We start from the raw sequence: 21,583 nt of genomic DNA on the forward strand, positions 1-21,583 counted from the left end.
ACAGATCACAATATATACAAGTGGAAGTAGAGAGAGGTGTTCTTTTGGCTTAATCTAGAAACAAAGCTCTGACAACTGGAGAAACATGATTGTAGAGTTAGTAGTTCAATTTGAAAGAATCTACCCCAAGAATGTGAGCAGGCACTTCAAAAAGTAATGAGCCTTCCTCTTTCCCTGGGCTGCTAACTTCAGGAGTTCAGGCAAAGGCTTAATTAATTAAACATCCTTGGAGCATGCCGGAAAAGTAGTTCAAACATGGAGTTGTACTAGATTGTGCTTTGGACAATACAGACTGGCAGGTGAATATGCTTCTGGACCAATTGCCTGGTATTATTTCTTCCTTTTTAGGAAAGAAGGTAGTTTTGATAAATGGCATCTAAAAGCACATGGTTTTACAAGACTTCAGCCATTTGATGCCAAAACAATAATCCACATGAGCTATATATGAGAGAGAACCCATGTAAGGAGAGAGAATGAATGGGTGGGTTGTAATACAGCCTTCACATCTTGAGCCATGTCATGAGAATTCTGGGATGCCTGCTAATTTGTACTATTTTTATTGGAAAGTAGACTAGACCTGCCTCTCAGTGCCCTGAATTTGAAATAGCAAGTTATAAGCAGGTGTCGTTATTATGAATTATTTTGGATATAAAAGGAAGCAAGTCACTTCATGGGAGGAGATGCAGTGAGCAGACCATGAACAGAACCATCGTGAGCCTTCACAAAATTTTAAAAATTATCTATATTTAAGGTATTCAACATAATGATTTGACAAATACCTACATGGTGAAATTATTGGGTGGGGGACTGATGGGATTGATAGAATTCTGTACTCCTGGGACATATGAAATAATGCATTGAAAGAATTTGCACCAACAGAGTTCACAAATCAGTACAGTGAGTGTCCAATTATTACCTAACATCACTTCACAAATAAAAGGACACTATTGAAGGACACCGTTCTTATCAGTGCTTTTCCAAGTTATAAACATTTTATACCTTATAAAAATAATCTACCAATTATTTAAGAGCTTAACAAGGTTCTTTCTTGATCTGTGGCAAATAAATATTCTCAGATTCTTTTGCTCTAAATTCAGATTCATTTACTATGTCAATTTAACTTATTTCACAGACATTACAGCTGCTGCACCTTAAAACGTACCACATCAAATTTGTTAAATTAAAAACTACTTAGGAGGTCTGTGTGGAGTTTTGGACCCAGGTCTCTGTTTCACAGGATGGTCTTTGTTAAAGTTGTGAAGAATAAGGCCTACTTTGGAGGTATGAAGTGAAATTTAGAAGAACACAAGGGGGCAAACTGATTACTATGCTCAGAAATGCTTGGTGATCCAGGACCAAAAAAAGTACAATACACCCAAATACAGGATGATCGTTCATGTAACTGACAGAGATATCATTTGCCAGATTGCTTATGCCTGTCTAGAAGGGGATCTGAAAGTCTGTGCAGCATACACACGTGAACTACCGAAATATGGTGTGCAAGCTGGCCTGACAAATGCTGCAGCATATTGCTGGCCTGCTGCTGGCCCACAGGCTTCTCAATAGGTTTGGTATGGACAAGATCTATGAAGGTCAAGTGGAGGTGACTGGAGATGAATACAATGTATAAGCATTGATGGTTAACCTGGTGCCTTCACCTGCTATTTGGATGCAGGCCTTGCAAGAACTACAACAGGTAATAAAGTTTTGGGTGCCCTGAAGGAAGCTGTGGATGGAGGCTTGTCTATTCCTCACAGTACCAAACAATTCCCTGGTTATAGTTCTGAAAGCCAGGAGTTCAATGCAGAAGTACATCAGAAGCACATCATGGGTCAGAATGTTGCAGATTATATGTGTTATCTAATGGAAGAAGATGAAGATGCTTACAAGGAACAATTCTTTCAGTAGATAGAGGACAATGTTACCCCTAACATGGAGGAGATGTATAAGAGAGCTCATTCTGCTATATGAGAGAATCCAGTCTATGAGAAGAAGCCCAAGAAAGAAGTTAAAGAGGTGGAACTGTCCTAAAATGTCCCTTGCCCAGAAGAAAGATTGGGTAGCTCAAAAGAAAACAAGCTTCCTCAGAGCTCAGGAACCTACTGCTGAGAACTAAACCAAACAACAGGTTTTCTATGAAGTTTTTTTCAGATAAAGATAAAAAACTTATTAAACAAGCAGCTAAAAAACATTTAATAGAAAAATTACTTAGGTTTTCTAATATTGCCCAGCAACTTATTCAACACCATGGTGGGGGGAGGGCAAGGTAGTTGAAATAAAGTGTCAGTCAAGATACTCAACTTCAGAAATTTCTGCTTTAGGTGTAAAAACCCCGGGGCATTCCAAGTTGAGCAACCTTATGAGATATCTATGTTTGCTCTTTTGACTCATGTTTATTGCAGGAACAGACTTGACTTGCATCATTTTATGGTCAGATATCTAAACACTTTTCATATTTGCATTTCTTAAATCAACAAACATGTGCAATGCACTGTGGACACCACGTTCTGTTTTTATAAGATTCTAGATCCTTCTCTGCCTCTAAAACTTTTTTTTTAATCTTTTAGCTACACTAAGTTTTCCATATAAAGATATCTGTAACTCTAACACATGTCACCCAAATCTTCATTCAGCTATGACAATCTTTTATTTCTGGAAAAAGAGAAAGAGAAGCAGAATATTTAGGAAAGAAGAAAAAGTAGAGTTTTAGCAATGCATATTGCTTCCAGTAATTTCCAGTAGTTGGAAGAGACTATATTGAAACCGAAGGGAAACTAAAAGTAAAAGGCTATTTAAGTTGTTTGAACCAGCTGGGCATGGTGGCGCACACCTATAAATCCCAGCAGCTTGGGAAGCTGAGACTGGAGGATGGTAAGTTCAAAGCCAGTCTTAGCAATTTAGTGAGACCCTGTCTCTAAATAAAAAACAAAAAGAACTGGGGATGTGGCTCAGTGATTAAGCACCCCTGGATTCAGTCTCTGGTATCAAAAATAAATTGTTAAACCAACCTAGATGCCTTTCAATTGATGAATGGATAAAGAAACTGTGGTATATTTATACAATGGAATATTACTCAGCCATAAAGAATAATAAAATTATGGCATTTGCAGGCAAATGGATGCAGTTGGAGAGTATCATGCTAAGTGAGATAAGCCAATCTCAAAAAACCAAAATCAAAGGACGAATGACCTCACTGATAAGCAGATGATGACACATGTAGGGGGTGGGAAGGGGGCAAGAATGGAGGAAGGAGGGACTCTATAGAGGGATAAGAGGGGTGGGAGGGGTGGGGGAAAGAAAAAAAAAACAACAGAATGAATCAAACACAATTACCCTATGTAAATGTATAATTACACAAATGGTATGCCTCTACTTCATGTACAAACGGAGAAACAAGATGTATCCCATTTGTTTACAATAAAAATAAATTTAAAAAATAAATAAATTGTTAGAACCAAAATAATCCATTGCGTGTGAAAATAGTACCATGTCTCTCACTTCTCTTTGCCCACCCTCTCTTTCTTTCACCCTAAGGCTTTATCTTTCTAGCAGTGGTGATAAATTTTCACTCTTTTCATTGGAAATAAGTGGAGATTGCTAGCCAGAGAAGTTCATATTATTGAAGGTTGCCGTGGTTGAGAAAAAATAGATGTAAGATGAGATCTGCAGGTGCGGTGGTGCATGACTTGTAGTCCCAGCGGCTTGGGAGGCTGAGACAGGAAGATTGCCAGTTCAAAACCAGCTTCAGCAATAGCAAGGCACTAAGCAACTCAGTGAGACCCTGTCTCTAAATAAAATAGAAAATAGGGCTGGGGATATGGCTCAGAGGTTGAGTATCCCTGAGTTCAATCCCCAGCACCCCCACCCTCCAAAAAAGAGATCTGCCATTCATAGGAGAGATAATGTGGTGGGTAAAATAGTTACCACCCCAGAGATGTTATCACAGAGACTGAATTAAAAAAGCAGCAATATGGGGCTGGAGATATAGCTCAGTTGGTAGAGTGCCTGCCTTGCAAGCACAAGGCCCTGGGTTCGATCCCCAGCACTGCCAAAAAAAAAAAAAAAAAAAAAAAAAAAAAAAAGCAGCAATATGCTGAAGTTGCTTAGGATCTTTAAAACAATGCAAGTGTTAAATATTTCCATGGGCATAGAAATGATAGGACTCCATTTTCTACACAGGGCCCAAATTACAATGGTTCAAGTTAACCAATTTTTGATTTTACTATTGTGCAGAAAGGATATCCATTCACCCCTTCTGGTTTTCACTTTCAGTACATTATTCAATAAATTACATGAGGTATTCACACTTCAGTGTTCAATAGGGTTTCCTGTTATTCTGCCTAACTATAGGCTAATATAAGAGCTCTGAGAATATTGACTTAGGCTAAGCTATAATATTCTGGAAGTTGGGTGCATTAATAGCATATTCCTCTTATGATACTTTCATTTTATAATGAGTTTATGGGAAATGTAGCCCATCATAAATTAAGGAGCACATCTGTATTCTAAAAGTTTTCTACCATTGAAGGCAAACAATTACTCCCTGGTTTTAAAATAACCAGCTTTCAAGAAAAATGCATGATTCTAAAGTGGTCAGACAGCTTTTTTTCAGATGGGAGAGGAAGAGGAAAAGAAAGAAAAGAAGTGGCTTAAGGAGGAAAGTCAGAGTAGAGCTGGGGTCTGGAACTCCGAGCAGCTTGCTTGGGTTGGTTACTCACGTGAGGAGGCTCCTGGTCTTTTAGAGAGAATAAAAAGTACCCAGAGGTAAAGGAGTGCTGAGGAAGGACTGGAGACAGCCTTAGCAACTTAGTGAGGCCCTGTCTCAAAATAAAAAATAAAAAGAACTGGCAGGTTTTGCTTAGGATTGATTGTATCCTCTTTTTGCATTGTTGTTATTGTCATTTGGGCTCCTGCTATCTGGGGATGGATTTACGAAGAGGAGATTGCTTGCTTTATTTTTTGAATTGTAAAATATGTTTGTAATAAGTGTATTATAGAGGATAAGTATAAAGACTTTGGAGTCAAACCATATGGATTTGAACTCCACCTCTTTCATTTATTAGATCTTTTTACCTTGGACTAGATATGTAACTCTTTATAGACCAATTGCCTCATCTGTAAATTAAGAATAATTCTAGTAAAACTTTAAAAAGTGGCTTTGAAGATTAAATGAATTAACATTTATTAAAGTCACTACTGACACTGGCGATGGCTACTCTGCCCCGCGCAAAGCTGCCACCTCCGCCACCATCCCTTCCACCTGACCGCAGTTCCAAATCAACAGTGAGACAATTGTGAAATCGGCTTCAATTTCAGAGGAAGAGCTGTTGAATTTAACCAATAATCTAAATAATAACGAAAAGGTAGATGGGCTCCTCTTTCACCTGCCTCTCCCAGACCACAGTGATGAGAGAAAGATCTGCAGTGCTGTTCCTCCAGATGAGGATCTTGATGGCTACGTGTCATTAATGTAGAACGGATGTGTTTGGACCAATACTCCCTGTTGCCTGCTACCCCCATGGGGTGTGTGGGAACTAATTAAGCAAACTGGTATTCCAACCCTATGGAAGAATGTGGTTGCGGCTGGAAGATCAAAAAATGTTGGAATACCCACTGTGATGTGACTAGACAGAGACAGGGTTGATGAAGGACCTGGAGGTAATGCCACCATTACAATATCTTATTGATACACTCCCAAAGAACAATTGAAGAAACACACAGTTCCAGCAGATATTGTTATGTCTGCTTCAGGCTTTTAAAATCTGATCACAGCAGAAATGATCACGGATGGAGCAGCTGTTATTGACATGGGAATAAACAAAATTCAGGATCCTATAACTGCTAAACCCAAGTTGGTTGCAGATTTTGAAGGAGTCGGGAAGAAAGCCAGTTATATCACTCCTGTCCCTGGGGGTGTTGGTCCCATGACAGGGGCAATGAGGATGAAGAATACCATTATTTTGAAAAAAAAAAAAAAAATTGCTGAAGTCTAAAGAACTTGGAGTAGCCACCAATTAACTGTTGTGTCTACTGTGCCATGAACAGCACTTCAAGCCAGTCCAGGAAGCAATGAAGCAGGCACTGGAAATGAAAAATTTTTAATTTACTCTCTGAAGTGGTTTAAAATGATGCTTCGCATTTATTGAAAGCTTAAATGGGTAGGTGTGTGCGCATGTCAAGCCACTTTGGTTAACACTTTGCCTTTTCTAGGATTACATTTCCAAGTGCTATTGCAATAAGAGTTTATACTCATTTTAGGCTCCAAGACTTTTGAGTTCAACTGGTCAAACCAAAGGGGAAAAATGTTGTTAGAGAAAATTAGGGGAAAGGAAGAAATGGTAATAGAGTGGAGAAAAAAATCACCTTAATTTTTGTACATATTGATCAATAACCAAATTTATCCCAAGAAAACTGAATAGAATGGGAAAAAAGTAAAACTACGTCTTTCTTTCTTTCTTTCTTTCTTTCTTTCTTTCTTTCTTTCTTTCTTTCTTTCTTTCTTTCTTTCTTTCTTTCTCTCTTTTGGCTTAGTTGTTAGGGAAATGTTTTGGTTGTTCCATTCGCTATTACCCTTATTTTGCATACATTAGCCTTTAGTGAGCTCTTCCCATTGTAGTTTTCTAGGATTGAAAGGTTTGTTTCATAAATTATTCATAGCTAGGCATATCCTTTTTGTTATACTGATTTTGCTTATATCCTTAAACTTCATGTATCGGTTTTTGTATTGTTAGTGGGTATCTGTATGGTTTCTTTGGTATATCTTAAAACCTATTTTTGAAAAAGAAAACTTGGGCTTGATTGGGCAGTTGGTGTAACTATACAACTTTTCCACCAAAGAATTGTCACAGCTGCCTAGTTTTCTGTCAGCTTTCCTGAGAGCTTCAGTTAATATTGAATTTAGACTTTTAATGAAAAGGTTTTTTGTTATTGTTATTATTGCTGATGTTATTTTTTTGTTTTTTAAAGAAAGGTTTTTTTTGTTTTGCTTTATTTTTTAAATAAAACACATTTGTCTGGTGTGGGAAAAAACATTTATTAAATTCTTACAAAAGTGCCTTCCATTATAGGATTATCATGATGTTTGCTACTACTATTAGCAACTCTATTTATTAGTGGTAATGTATTTTTCACTGTACTTTTGGTTGTTTCATGGACTAATGTACAACCATCCCAAAATATTTTTATGCACACAAAAACATAACTATAGCTGTTTTATTTTTAACAATAGGCTTATATACATGTTTTTATACAACTCACTTTTTTTCTTTTGCCTTTAGCAGTATATAGTAGGAATCTATTTTGCAAGTGTGTGCATATCTTTACTTTTTATCATAGCAGTATAGTTGTGTAAGACACTGCTATTTCCTGATTTACATCTACTTTCCCATTCGTTTGTTCATGAATGGAACCCTGAATAGATAAGAATACTTGTAAGACTCTTTTAAAATTAAGAGCATGAAGAAGAAGTCCACTCTGGAAAAGGAGTAGGAAAGGAAATAAACTTAGTAAAAAGTGCTTCAAAGAGAGAGACATAAATAACAATAATCTCCCTCAGCCTTGGCTCTGGGTGATAACAGAAGACAAAAAAAATTCTCATAATAATTTGGGAATGCTGACAGGCTCTCATGAGTTTGGGATCTGAATGCATTGGACATTTAACAAATAGTTATTGGTAGTCTACCAGGAACCCAAAACTGAACTAGGAGCTGCAAATACAGAAGTTTGAAAACATCAAGAAACAAATCCCTTTCCTCAAGAAGCTTAACTTCTAGTGGAGAAGAAAAACATGCAAGATTGAAATAAGTTATTTCATATATTAGAAGGTGGTAAGTGGCATGGGGAACATGAAGCAATGAGGGCTCCTGAGAAATCCTCAGAAGGTATGTAATTTTAAACAAGATGCCAGGGAGGATCTGAAATAAGCCAAGACTAAAAAGGTGAAGGAAAGTGATCAACAAAATACATGACAAATTGTTCATAGTCGAAGGTCTGGTATTGTGATACCTCCTGCTTCACTCTTTCTGCTCAGGATTTCTTTGGCTATTCTGGGTCTCTTATTCTTCCAAATGAATTTCATGATTGCTTTTTCTATTGCTATGAGGTACATCATTGGTAGTTTAATTGGAATTGCATTGAATCTGTAAAGTGCTTTTGATAGTATGGCCATTTTGACAATATTAATTCCAACTATCCAAGAACTTGGGAGATCTTTTCCTTTTTCCAAGGTTTTCTTTAATTTCTTTCTTTAGTGTTCTGTAGTTTTCATTGAAGAGGTTTTTCACCTCTTTTGTTAGATTGATTACCAAGTATTTTATTTTTTGAGGCTATTATGAATGGGGTAGTTTTCCTAGCTATCCCACTCTTTGGCCTATACCCAAAGGACTTAAAATCAACATACTACAGTGACACAGCCACATGAATGTTTACAGAAGCTCAATTCATGATAGCTAGATTGTGGAACCAACCTAGATGCCCTTCAATAGATGAATGGTTAAAGGAACTGTGGTAAACTGGTATACACAATGGAATATTATTCAGCCATAAAGAAGAATAAAATTATGGCATTTTCAGGTAAATGGATGGAGTTGGAGAATATCCTGCTAAGTGAAATGTCAAACCCCCCAAAAAAACAAAGCCAAATGATTTCTCTGATAAGTGAATGATGATACATAATGGGGAAGGGGTAAGGGAAGAATGGAGGAAGGATGGATCATGAAGAGGAAAATGAGGGGTGGAGAGGGGGCAGGGGAAAGGAAAGATAATTGAATGATATAAACATCATTACTCTATATACATGTATGATTACAAACGGTGTCACTGTACTTTGTGTACAACCAGAGAAATGAGAATTATACCCCATATGTGTATAATGAATCAAAATAATAATAAAAATGTTCATCATTTCTAGAAAATAGATAAATGCAAATCAAAATTACACTGAGATTCCATCTCACTTAGTCATAATGGCAATTATCAAGAATACAAGCATCAATAAATGTTGGTAAGGATGTGGGGAAAAAGGTACACTCATACATTACTGGTGGGACTGAAACTTAGTGCAAACATTATGGAAAGCAGTGTGGAGATTCCTCAGAAAACTTGGAATGGAACCACTATTTGACCCAGCTATCTCACTCCTCAGTTTATACTCAAAGGACTTAAAATCAGCATATTACAGTGACATGGCCACATCAATGTTTATAGCACCTCAATTCACATTAGCTAAACTATGGAACAAAACTAGGTACCCTTTAAGAGATGAATGGATAAGGAAATTGTGCTGTATATACATGATGGAATATTTCTCAACCTTAAAGAAGAATGAAATTATGCATTTGCAGTAAATAGATGGAACTGGAAAATATTATGCTAAGGAAAATGAGCCAATCCCAAAGAACCAAAGGTTGAACGTTCTCTGATATGCAGATGCTAATTCACAATGGGGGAGGGGCTAGGGAAGAGAAGAGGTACTTTGGATTGGACAGAGGGGAGTGAAGGGAGGGGAGGGGTCATGGGGGTGGGAATGATAGTAGAATGAATCGGATATTATTACCCTTTGTGCATATATGATTACATGACCTGTGTAATTCCATATCACATACAACCAGAAGAATGAGAAGTTATACTCCATGTATGTATGATGTGTCAAAATGCATTCTACTGTCATGTATAACTAATTAGAACAAATTAAAATAATTTTAAAAACAGGTGAAGGAGAGAGTCATTCTGATACTTGGATTAATGGTTTTCAACAGAAGAACCAGCCAGTGGAAAGTCCAAGATGAGAATGTGTGTGGTCTATTCAAGGATCAGGAATGAGGCCAGTGTAGCTGAAGGGAAATGGCCAGGCAGGAGGTAGTAGGGAAGATGAGAGAACTGGAGGAAAGTACACTTGGAAGATATTTTGGGGCCTGGTAAGCATTTTAAACATTTAAATATCTTTGAAAAATATTAAAGGCATTAGCAAAATTTTAGATGTTTTGAAATTAAGGATGCATATTAAAATTTCAAGGTCAACATTAAAATAACATAAATATGATGTAAAATTTCAAAACCTGTAGGGACTGAATGGAAAGAGAAGATGGAGGAAGTGATCAAAAAAGAAAGGAGAAAATAGAAAGAGAGGAACAAATAATATAAGGCAGTGGGTCCAAACATATGAGTAATAATAAAACATATAGCTAGATTACCGAATTTTTCAAAAGAACTTTATGCTGTTTATAATATAAAAAAGTTATGCCTATAGAAAGATTGAAAGTAAAAATACAGAGCACTTTCCTATATACACATATGAATATACCACAGTGAATCTCACCTACGTGTAGATCCACAGGAAATTAATCTAAAAAAATAAAAACCTATGGGTGAATGGCAGAAGGATCAATAGAGGGAGGGGAGCAGGGGGTGGTAGTGGGGAGGGAAGGAGAAGTACTAGGGATTAAATTAGAACAAGATATATTCCATGCTTGTATAATTATGTCAAAATAGATTCTACTGTCATGTATAAAGAGAACCAATAAAATACAGAGCGAATTCTAATTAAAAGAAAGATAGGTAACTTTACATTAGACAAAATAGACCTCAAGGCAAAAATAAGAATGGGCATTGCATGGTGATGAAATGTTCTATACATCAGGAGAAGGTGAAAATTCTAGTTCTGTGTGTAACATGGTTTCCAAATATGTTAAGCAAAAAGTGAAAAAGTTGCATGTTGAATTTGACGAATTTTGGTAATTGTGATTTTAAATGTAACTTTCTCAATAAACGACAAACTGTTAGGACAGAAAATATTTACCTTTAATAACTAGATATTGCACATTTATTTTAAGGACACATGTAACCCTGATAAAATACACCATTTTCTAAATCATAAAATTTCAAAGAACAGTAAATAAGAATCATAATTGTGATACAGCTAAGGTAGAAATACATAAAAATAAAGCAATGGTCCATTTGTTTTGGAATTAAAACAAAACTTGTAAATTACTAATGAGTTATAGAAGACATTACCCCCCAAAATAGAAAATGTTTACTTTAAAGATAAGAAAAATATTACATATCGAAACATGTAGAATATAGTTAAAGCACTGATTACACAAATTTAAGGAAACTTAAATTCATGTATAAGAAAAATTAGTGATTTAAGAATCTAACCAAAGAAGTAAGAAATGAAAATTTCAATAATCCTAAAGAAAATAGAAGAAAGGAAATTAAGAACAAAACTAAGTGAGATTAAAGAGAACTTTAACATGGATTCCAAATAATTCCTACAGGAAGGTATATTGAAAGGAATAAGAGCTCAGCAAACAAACAAAACAAAAAACGAAAGAAAGAAAAGAAAAGAAAACCCTAAAACACACAAGGTTGCATGGTATCATGAATCTGATGGGGAAAGAAAAAAGCACACTTGCACAATTATATTCACAAAGTTTTAAGATATTAGAATTATTAGAGATATAAAAAGTATATTTAAGTATATTTAAAGATCTAAAAAAGGAATAATTTGAAATTAAAAGCAAGAAACAGAAAATTATAAATGACAAAGCAGATTTTAAAAGAATGATATATAATTTCAAAAAATAAAACTCATAGTAATTAAAACTTAAAGTTGCATGGTATAACAAATTCAATGTAAGGGTAAAAAGTAAATTATACAAAGTTGAAGAGATGAATCAAGTCAATGGAATTATATGGAATGCAACAGAGAGGTGTAAAATATATGTGAGATTAAGAGATAGTGAAAGATTAAATGAGAAGTCGAAACAGTTGTTGGAGTTCCAGAGGGTAGAAAAGAAGATGTACGGAGGCTGTATTGGAAATACTAATAGCTCAAAACAAGACACTAATTCTCATAGTGAGAAATTATAAATGAATTACAAACAAGATACATAAAATTAGAAATTATACCTAGATATAGAATTTTGAAGGTTAAATACTAGAAGAATAAATAGAAGATCTTAAAAGTACTCAGAGCTAGGCTTGGTGGTACACACCTATAACCCCTAGACTCAAGAGGCTGAGGCAGGAGGATCGCAAGTTCAAAGCCAACCTCAGCACTTTAGTAATGCCATAAGAAACTTAGTGAGACCTGTCTTTAAATAAAAATATTAAAAAGGGCTGGAGATGTGGCTTAGTAGTTAAGTACTCTTGAGCTCAATACCTGGTATTAAAAAAAAAAAAAACTTGGGAAAAAAAGGCAAAGACAAATTATCTATGAAGAAATGACAAAGAGATTGATGACCAACTTCCCAACAGTACTGACAGAAGTTACAAAAGAGTAGGATAATACTTTTAGAGAGCTGAGAGAAAATTAGTCACCTTAGAATTGTTTTACTAGCAAATTCTCTCAAATATGACAACAAAGTTTTTGAAAAATAAGATGTTATTTTACCACCAAAAGATCCTCATTAAGATATAGATCCAATACGGTGGACTAGAGGAAGTCTGCATTACTTATTGCTCTGTCACTGGAGATTCAAGCCGAGGAAATATCTTTTCTCTGTAAGGCAGCTGTGGCTGCCCACCAATCCCCTGCTGTTTACCCCCATCCATCCATTGCTTTCACTGTCTCCTAGCATATTGCCCTCCTTTTGAACACAGATTGCTCTCTGGTTGCCACCCATCATCCACCATTTTCCCATTTGCCCACCTCTTGAAGCCAGTTGCCCACATTTCACCTACCCATCACCTGCCACCCAAGGTCCACTCACAAATTGACCACTGTTAGCCTGCAGACTGCCAGTGGACTGCCTGCTGCTCATTGCTGCCTGGAAGTTCATTGTCACAGTACCCACAGGTTTGGTTACACATGACTACCACCATCTTGGGACACTGGCCAGGGCCTGGAGATATATTGGGGTACCTGCAAGTCTGGTTGCACTTGAGGTCTTTCTGCTGGGCATGCTATTGGCCACCATCTGGCTGCCTCTTTGCAGGGTTGCTCCTTTGTGTGAGCACATCCCTGGTGGTCTCTCTACAAGTTGAAAGGGCACTGAGTTCTTGAGACTGCAGCAAGGTAGAGCCCAGGGAAGCTGAAACCCAGGTCCATCAGATCACAGCTGAATTTGCACAGACCAGTCTGGGCTAGTAAACTAGTGGAAAGTTGGAGACTAGGGGCAGTGCCCTGGGGGGAGCGCAGTTTAGAGAAAATGGAGATAGCAGAACTCTCTCCAGCTCATGAATCCTGAAGTTTGCAGGAATGGAAGGGCTGGCTACAATGAATGTAAAGACTGTAAGAGGGTATGAGAGCATCTTGGTACCAGCTAGCCCACCCAATGAGTCTGGCACCCACTGAACTGGAGCTAACATCAAACTTCAGAAACCCCCACCTATTAGAGAAGGGAAGCTGAGAAAATTTCTGAAGCCAACAGAAGCAATCATTCAATTTTCCATTGAGACTTTCCTCTTTTTGGTCTTCTCTCTCACATTTCTACTATCTTTGAATCCAAATATTATTCATGCATCAATTTATTGAGGAATGAAATGTCAGGATAGTATATTACAGTATTACAGTTTTATTGTATATTCTTATATTTTTACTTTTTAAAAAATCTGCGTATATTTTTCACTCACCTATCTGTCTCTCTGGATTCTCTTTCTCACTTCCCCCATACCTACAGTCAACCTCTATTAATTCCTCTCTCACTTTTACCATAAATTTTTACCTCTATCTTCTTTCCTCCCTCAAAAACATCACATCTTACACTACTTCTGTTCCCTCATTGTCCATCATTTGAAATGGTAAACCCTTTTAGCAAACTTACTCTTTCTATTGTTGACAATAATTGAACACATCATTTTTGTTTATTATGACAAAACTGTGGATGCCTTAATATAAGTCATTTGGTTTAAGGTGGCATATTGTTTGCATTGGGTGCTGTTAATAATGGTCTCCCCCTTAGAGGAGAGGTACTGGAAGTCCTTAGGAACACTGTAAGATTATAGGGTAGAATGTGCCTCTGACTCATGCCTCTAGATGAGAAGACACACAAACAACATGAGAAAACAATGAATAAAACACCTCAAACAAACCAAGATGTTCCAGCAATAGAGTCCATAGACAACACAGTAGAAGAAATGTCAGAGAAGGAATTTAGAAAATACATAGTTATATTGATCTTCAAAATAAAGGATGGTATTGGAGAGAAAATATAGGAAGTGAAAATCATTTCAGTAAAGAGGCAGAGATCATAAAAATAAAGCAGAAATCTGCAAAATGAAGGAAACAATAAATCAAATTAAAAACTCGATGGAAAGTATCACCAACAGACTAGACCACTTAGAAGAGAGAACCTCAGACAATGAAGACAAAATATATACTCTTGAAAATAAAGCCAACTGCACAGAGAAGATGGTAAGAAATCGTGAACAGAACTTCCAAGAAATATGGGATAAGATGAAAAGACCAAATTAAAGATTTATCAGAATATATGAAGATGTGGGGATACAAACCAAAGGAATACACAGTCTTTTTAATGACATAATATCAGAAAACTTCCCAAATCTAAAGAATGAAATGGAAAACCAACTACAAGAGGCTTACAGGACACCAAATGTACAAAATTACAGCAGAGCCACACCAAGGTACATTATAATGAGAATGACTAACATACAGAATAAGGATAGAAATTTAAAGACTGTGAGAGAAAAAAATTAAAAACATAAAGGGGGGAACCATTTCAGATTTCAGCTGATTTCTTAACTCAGATCCTCAGTGCCAGGATCTGGAAGAACATATATCAAGCTCTGAAAGAAAATGGATGCCAACTGAAAATTTTATATCCAGCAAAATTAAGCTTCAGATTTGAAGACGAAATAAAAACCTTCCATGATAAACAAAAGTTAAAAAGTTCAAACTAGAAAGCTTGCACCACAGAACATTCTCAGCAAAATATTCCATGAGGAGGAAATGAAAAAAAAAAAAAAAGAAAGAAAGAAAGAAAGAGAGAAAAAGAAAGAAAAATAAAGAAAACCAGCAAAGGGAGGAACTACAGTAGAGGAAAGGCCAATCAAATGAGAAATTAAGTCAAGTTAAAGAGCAAAAATAAACCAAAAAGACTGTGAATACAAATTATATCTCAATAATAATCCTGAATGTTAATGGTCTAAACTCATCAATCAAAAGACATAGACTGGCAGATTCGATTAAAAAAAAAAAAAAAAAAAGACCAACAATATGCTGTCTTTAAGAGATTCACCTCCTAGGAAAAGACATCCACAGACTGAAGGTGAAAGGATGGGAAAAACATATCACTCACATGAACTATTTAAACAAGCAGAATTTCCATCCTCACTTCAGACAAAGAGGACTTCAAACCAAAGTTAGTCAGAAAGGATAAAGAAGGACATATCATAGTGCTTAAGAGAATCATATATCAACAAGACATAACAATCATAAATATATATGTCCCAAACAATGGAGCATCCAACAAACCCTTCTTGATTTCAAGAATCAAATAGAGCACAACACAATAATACTAGGTGATTTTAACACACTTCTCTCACCACTGGATAGATCTTCCAAGCAAAAATTAATCAAAGAACTATAGGAGTAAATAATACAATCAATGATTTAAACTTAGCCGACATAGAGTATTTCATCCATCACAAGCAAATACACTTTCTTCTCAGCAGCATATGGATCCTTCTCTAAAATAGACATATGTTATGCCACAAAGCAACTCTTAGCAATCACAAAAAAAAAAAAAAAAAAATACAAATACTACCCTGCATTCTATTAGGTCATTATGGAATGAAACTAGAAATCAACAATAAAATAAAAAATAGAAGCTACTTCAACACCTGGAGACTAAATAGCATGCTATTGAATGATGCATGGATAGCAGAAGAAATTAGGTAGGAAATAAAAAAATACTTAGAGGTAAATGAAAACACTGATACAACATAGCAAAACCTCTGGGACAATATGAAGGCAGTGCTAAGAGGAAAGTTCATTGCATTGAGCTCATACATTAAAAGAACAAAAAGTCAACAAATAAATGACCTAACATTACATTTCAAAGCCCTATAAAAAGAAAAATAAATCCACACCAAAAGCAGTAAAAGACAGAAAATAATAAAAATCACAGCTGGAATAAATGAAATTGAAACAAAAGAAACACCTCAAAAAAATTGAACAAAAAGTTGGTTCTTTTAAAATAATAATAAAATTGATAAACCCTTAGCTACACTAGTGAAGAGAAAGAGAGAAAACTCAAATTACTGAAATTCGTGATGAAAAGGGAAATATCAAAATGGACACCACTGAAATACAGAAGGTACTTAGAAACTATTTTGAAAATTTATACTCAAATAAAATAAAAAATCTTGAAGACATTGACAAATTTCTAGAAGCGTACTATTTACCCGAACTGAAGCAGGAAGACATATACAAATTAAACAGATGAAGTTCAAGTAATGAAATAGAAGATGGCATCAAGGGCCTACCAACCAAGAAAAGGCCAGGACCAGATGGATTCTCAGTTGAGTTCTACAATACCTTCAAAGAAGAATTAACACTAATATTCCTCAAATTGTTTCATGAAATAGAAAAGGAGGGAACCCTTCCAAACTCATTCTATGAGGCTAGTATCACCCTGATACCAAAATCAGACAACACATCAAAGTAAGAAAACTTCAGACCAATCCAATATCCCTGATGAACATAGAGGCGAAAATTATTAACAAAATTCTGTGAATCATATTAAAAAATCATATTAAAAAGATAGCGCACCACACTCAAGTGGGGTTCATCCCAGGAATGCAAGGTTGGTTCATCATGCAGAAATCAGTAAACAGAATTCATCAAATCAATAGACTTAAAGATGAAAAGCATTTGTTTATCTCAATAGAAGCAGAAAAAGCATTTGACAAAATACAGTACCACATCATGTTGAAAACACTAGAAAAACTAGGGATAGTAGGAACATATCTCAACATTGTAAAGACTATTTATGCTAAGCCCCAGGCCAACATCATTCTAAATGGACAAAAATTGAAAGAATTCCCTCTAAAACTTGGAACAAGACAGGGATTCCCTCTTTCACCACTTCTATTCAACATTGTCCTTGAAACTCTAGCCAGAGCAATCAGACAAATGAAAGAAATGAAAGGGATACGAATAGGAGAATAAGAACTCAAACTATCACTATTTGCCAATGACATGATCCTATATTTAGAAGATCCAAAAAACTCCACTAGAAAACTTCTAGAACTAATAAATGAATTCAGCAAAGTAGCAGGATATAAAATCAATACGCATCAATCAAATACATTCCTATACATTAGCAATGAATCCACCCCATTCACAATAGCCTCAAAAAAATAAAATACTTAGGAATCAATCCAACAAAAGAGATGAAAGCCCTCCATGATGAAAACTACAGAACACTAAAGAAAGAAATTGAAGAAGACCTTAGAAGATGGAAAGATCTCTCATGCTCATTCCCAGGCAGAATTAATATTGTGAAAATGACCATACTACCAAAAGCATTACACAGATTTAATGCAATTCCTATTAAAATCCAATGACATTCTTCATAGAACTAGGAAAAGCAATCATGAAATTCATCTGGAAAAATAAGATACCTAAAATAGTCAAAGCAATCCTTAGCAAGAAGAGTAAAGCAGGAGGAATCACAATATCAGACCTTAAACTATACTACAGAGCAATAGTAACAAAAATGACATGGTGTTAGCACCAAAATAGACATGTAGACCAATGGTACAAAATAGAAGACACAGCAATAAACCCACATAAATACAGTTATCTCATACTAAACAAACACGTCAAAGATATGTTTGGTGAAAAGATAGCCAATTCAATAAATGGTGCTGGAAAAACTGGAAATTCATATTTGACAAAATGAAATTAAACCTCTATCTCTTACCCTGTACAAAAATCAACTCAAAGTAGATCAAAGACAGGCACTAGAACAGAGACCCTGCACCTAACAGAAGAAAAAGTAGGCCCAAATCTTCATCATGTTGGCTTAGGACCTGACTTCCTTAACAAGACTCCTGAAGTGCAAAAAGTAAAATCAAGAATCGATAAATGGGATGGATCAAACTAAAAAGCTTCTTTTCAGCAAAGTAAATAATCAATAATGTGAAGAGAGAGCCTACAGAATGGGAGAAAATCTTTACCACATATACCTCAGATAGAGCACTAATCTCCAGGATATATAAAGAACTCAAAAAACTTAAAAGCAGAAACAAACAAACAAACAAACAAAAAACACCCAATAAATAAATAGACTAATGAAATGAACAGTCACTCCACAGAATAATAAATACAATGGATCAACAAACATAAGAACAAATGTTCATCATCTTTAGCAATTAGAGAAGTGAAAATTAATACTACTCTAAGATTTCTTCTCACTCCAATCAGAATGGCAATTATCAAGAATACAAGCAATAATAAGTGTTAGTGAGGATGCGGGGGGGTGGGGGGGGAAGGTACACTCATACATTGCTGGTGGGACTCCAAATTGGAGCAACCACTATGGAAAGCAATTTGGAGATACCTTAGAAAACTTGAAATGGAAACATTTGACCCAGTTTTCCCTCTCCTTAGTTTATCCTACAGTGATGCAGCCACATCAATATTTATAGCAGCTCAATTCACAAAAGCTAAACTATGGAACCAACCTAGGTGCACTTCAACAGATGAATGGATAAAGAAAATGTGATACATATACACAACAGAATATTACTCAGCCTTAAAGAAGAATGAAATTATGGCATTTTCAGGTAAATGGATGGAGTTGGAGAATATCATGATAAGCGAAATAAGGCAATCTCCAACAACAAAAGCTGAATGTTTTCTCTGATAAGTGGATGCTGATCCATAGTGCGTGGGTTGGGGGTAAGGGAAGAATGAAGGAACTTTAGATTGTGCAGAGAAGAGTGAGGGGAGGAGTGAGACAGTGGGGATGGGGAGGATGATGGAATGAGACAGACATTATTACTCTATATACATGTATGATTACACTACTGATGTGACTCAGCACCATGTACAGCCAGAGGAGTAAGACATTATGCTCCATTTGTATACAATGTGTCAAAATGCATTCTACTGTCAAGGTTAACCAATTAGAACTAATAAAAAATTACAAAAAAGATCCTCATTAAGAACATTTCAAAAGGATGTATGCTCACTCAGAGGGTATAACAGTTAATTTGAATTGTCAACTTGATTGGATTAAGAGATGCTGATGATTAAGAGGATTCTGGTGTGTCAATGAGGGAGTATCTAGGAATGATTGGAATGTGGGATAGTGAACTAAAGTGGAGACCCTCCCTAAGGGTGGGCAGCACCACCCAACAGGATGGTGTCTTGGAAGGAATAAAAGTTGGAAGAACAAGGAAGCAGATGCAGATGCAAACTCCACTCTTCCTTACTGGGTTCTTGATTGCTGCTTTGATTGCCTGAGGATATCAGACTCTCATTTCTTCACTCTTCCAAAGTGGACTCTGCCAGTGATCTCCAGGTAGTTTCCAGAAGCCTTGGTCTTGGACTAGGGTAGTCCTGTTGATCCTTCTTGTTCTGGGGCTTCCACCTCTTGGACTGCACAGCTGCTTGTTCTTCCAGCTCTCTAGCCTGCAGACTGCCACTGTGACTATCCAGCTTGTGGTCGTGTAAGTCAATCTAATAATTCCCTTTTTATAATCATACCTCCTGTTGATTCTATTCCTCTAGAAAACCCTGACTAATACAGAGGGCAAATAGTTCCAAATAGAAAAGAAATAAGATAGAAATGAAGAGGGAAAGATAAAGCATATGTGTCCATGAAAAAGGACACATGAATAGGTGGAAAGAAATACATAAATTAAGGCAAAATAAATAAATCAGAAAGTTTTTCTAGTCATGAAATATTTCATTATTTTGGCCATAAGATCAACCACACAATGTTTTAAAAAAAGAAGAGTTACTGAAGCATATTATAGATAAATTTCTGAATTGCAAGAATTAAGAGAAACTCTTCTAAGTATCCTAAAAAAAATTGGGATAATGCTAGGACTTAAATTAAACTTTTTATGTGTACCATCAGATGCTAGGAGACATTGGAATAACATGTTGCAAATTATATGAGAACAAGATTTGATCTTGACCCTTTTGTTATTTATAATTTAGGGCAAAAGACCACTATTTCTAAGTATAAGAGAACTTGAGTAGCTACCCTCATAATCTCTGAAAATATTACCATAGTAAAGGTTGCTGACAAATGAAAATGAAATCTAAAAATCTTACAGCACTGGAAAACAATGAACATAAGAAGCAGTATTATTATGGTTTGGTTATGAGGTGTCCCCAAATCTGTGTTAATTCAGGAATGGTCTGAGGTGAAATGATTGAATTGAGAACTGTCACTTAATCAGTCTCCTAGTTTGAATGGACTGACTGGGTGGTAACTATAGGCAGAAGAGTTATGGCTAGCAGAGCTGGGTCACTGGGGTGTGCCCTGGAAGGGTTCATTTTCCTTGTGGTCCTTTCCCCTCTCTCTGCCTCTTGGTCACCATGAGCAAAGAATCTCTCCTTTGACATGTCTTTCTGCCATCATGTTCTGCATCACTTTCTGCCCAGATCAACAGAGTTGGCCCACCATGTTTTGAACTTGTGAAATCATGAGCCAAAATGAACTTTTCCTCCATTAAATTATTCTTGTGAGGTTTTGGGTCACAGTGATGAAAATCTAACATGAGTTCAATTAAAAATGAATGTGAAAGCTATGATTATTGTAACTTTGGTTTGTAATTCCACATTTTGTTTTCTATGTAATTTAAGAGAAATCTGTTTCAAAGAGTTATTAGTTTGCTTTTGGGTATGAAATGCATATAGTTTTATGATATAAATTTTTAAAGGAATTGAAACAGAACTGTTAAAAGAGCAGAGTTTTTTATGTTATTGAAATTAAACTGGTAGAAATTAAATTTAGAATGCTATTCATTTAAGATTTTTTAAATGTACTTCCTATGGTAACCACAAAGAAAATCACTATAAAATAAAAAGGAAATGAGAAAGGAAATTAAGTGACCAAAAATAGATAAATTAATTAATTAAACATAAAAGAAAGAAGACAGTAATGCAGAAAATTTGGAACAAGAAAAGCTATAAGGCACAAGACCTGAATAAAAGAAACAAGTCACTTTTTACAGTAATTACTTTAAATGTAAATGGATTAAACTCTCCAATCAGAAAACATAGATATAGAGCACGTATTTAAAAACATGATCCATGGGCTGGAGTTGTGGCTCTGGTCGAGTGCTTGCCTGGCATGTGTGAGGTCCTGGGTTTGATCTTCAGCACCTCAGATAAATTAATTAACTAATTAGTTAATTAATTAAAGGTCCGTTGTTAACTAAAAAATTTAAAATAATTTTTTAAAAAATGATTCAACTATATAGTATTTATAAAAGACTTGCTTTAGATGCAGAGACACAAATAGATTAAAAGTGAAAAGATGAAAGTAATAACCAAAAGAGAGCATGAATGACTACACTTATATCAGACAAAAGTACATTTTAGATCTTAAAATATTACCAGAGACCAAAAAGAGAACCTTGTATATTAGCAAAAAGT

The 21,583-nt window shown here is 35.6% G+C and overlaps 1 protein-coding gene and 2 pseudogenes across 4 annotated transcripts in view; 2 read left to right on the forward strand and 1 right to left on the reverse strand.

The window, feature by feature from the left end:
* The window catches only part of ARHGEF38 (Rho guanine nucleotide exchange factor 38), a 167,369-nt gene that overhangs the window by 124,893 nt on the left and 20,893 nt on the right, over positions 1-21,583 (reverse strand). The gene's annotated exons all lie outside the window — the stretch shown is intronic.
* LOC306669414 (large ribosomal subunit protein uL18-like) lies at positions 1,239-2,174 on the forward strand (annotated as a pseudogene). Its single transcript has one exon. The product of its transcript is annotated as a large ribosomal subunit protein uL18-like (transcript).
* Positions 4,613-5,993, forward strand: LOC306669246 (bifunctional methylenetetrahydrofolate dehydrogenase/cyclohydrolase, mitochondrial-like; annotated as a pseudogene). Its single transcript has 2 exons — positions 4,613-4,705; positions 5,271-5,993. The product of its transcript is annotated as a bifunctional methylenetetrahydrofolate dehydrogenase/cyclohydrolase, mitochondrial-like (transcript).

Source organism: Sciurus vulgaris (assembly GCF_902686455.1).
Source record: "Sciurus vulgaris genome assembly, chromosome: 9".
NCBI classification, from domain to species: domain Eukaryota; kingdom Metazoa; phylum Chordata; class Mammalia; order Rodentia; family Sciuridae; genus Sciurus; species Sciurus vulgaris.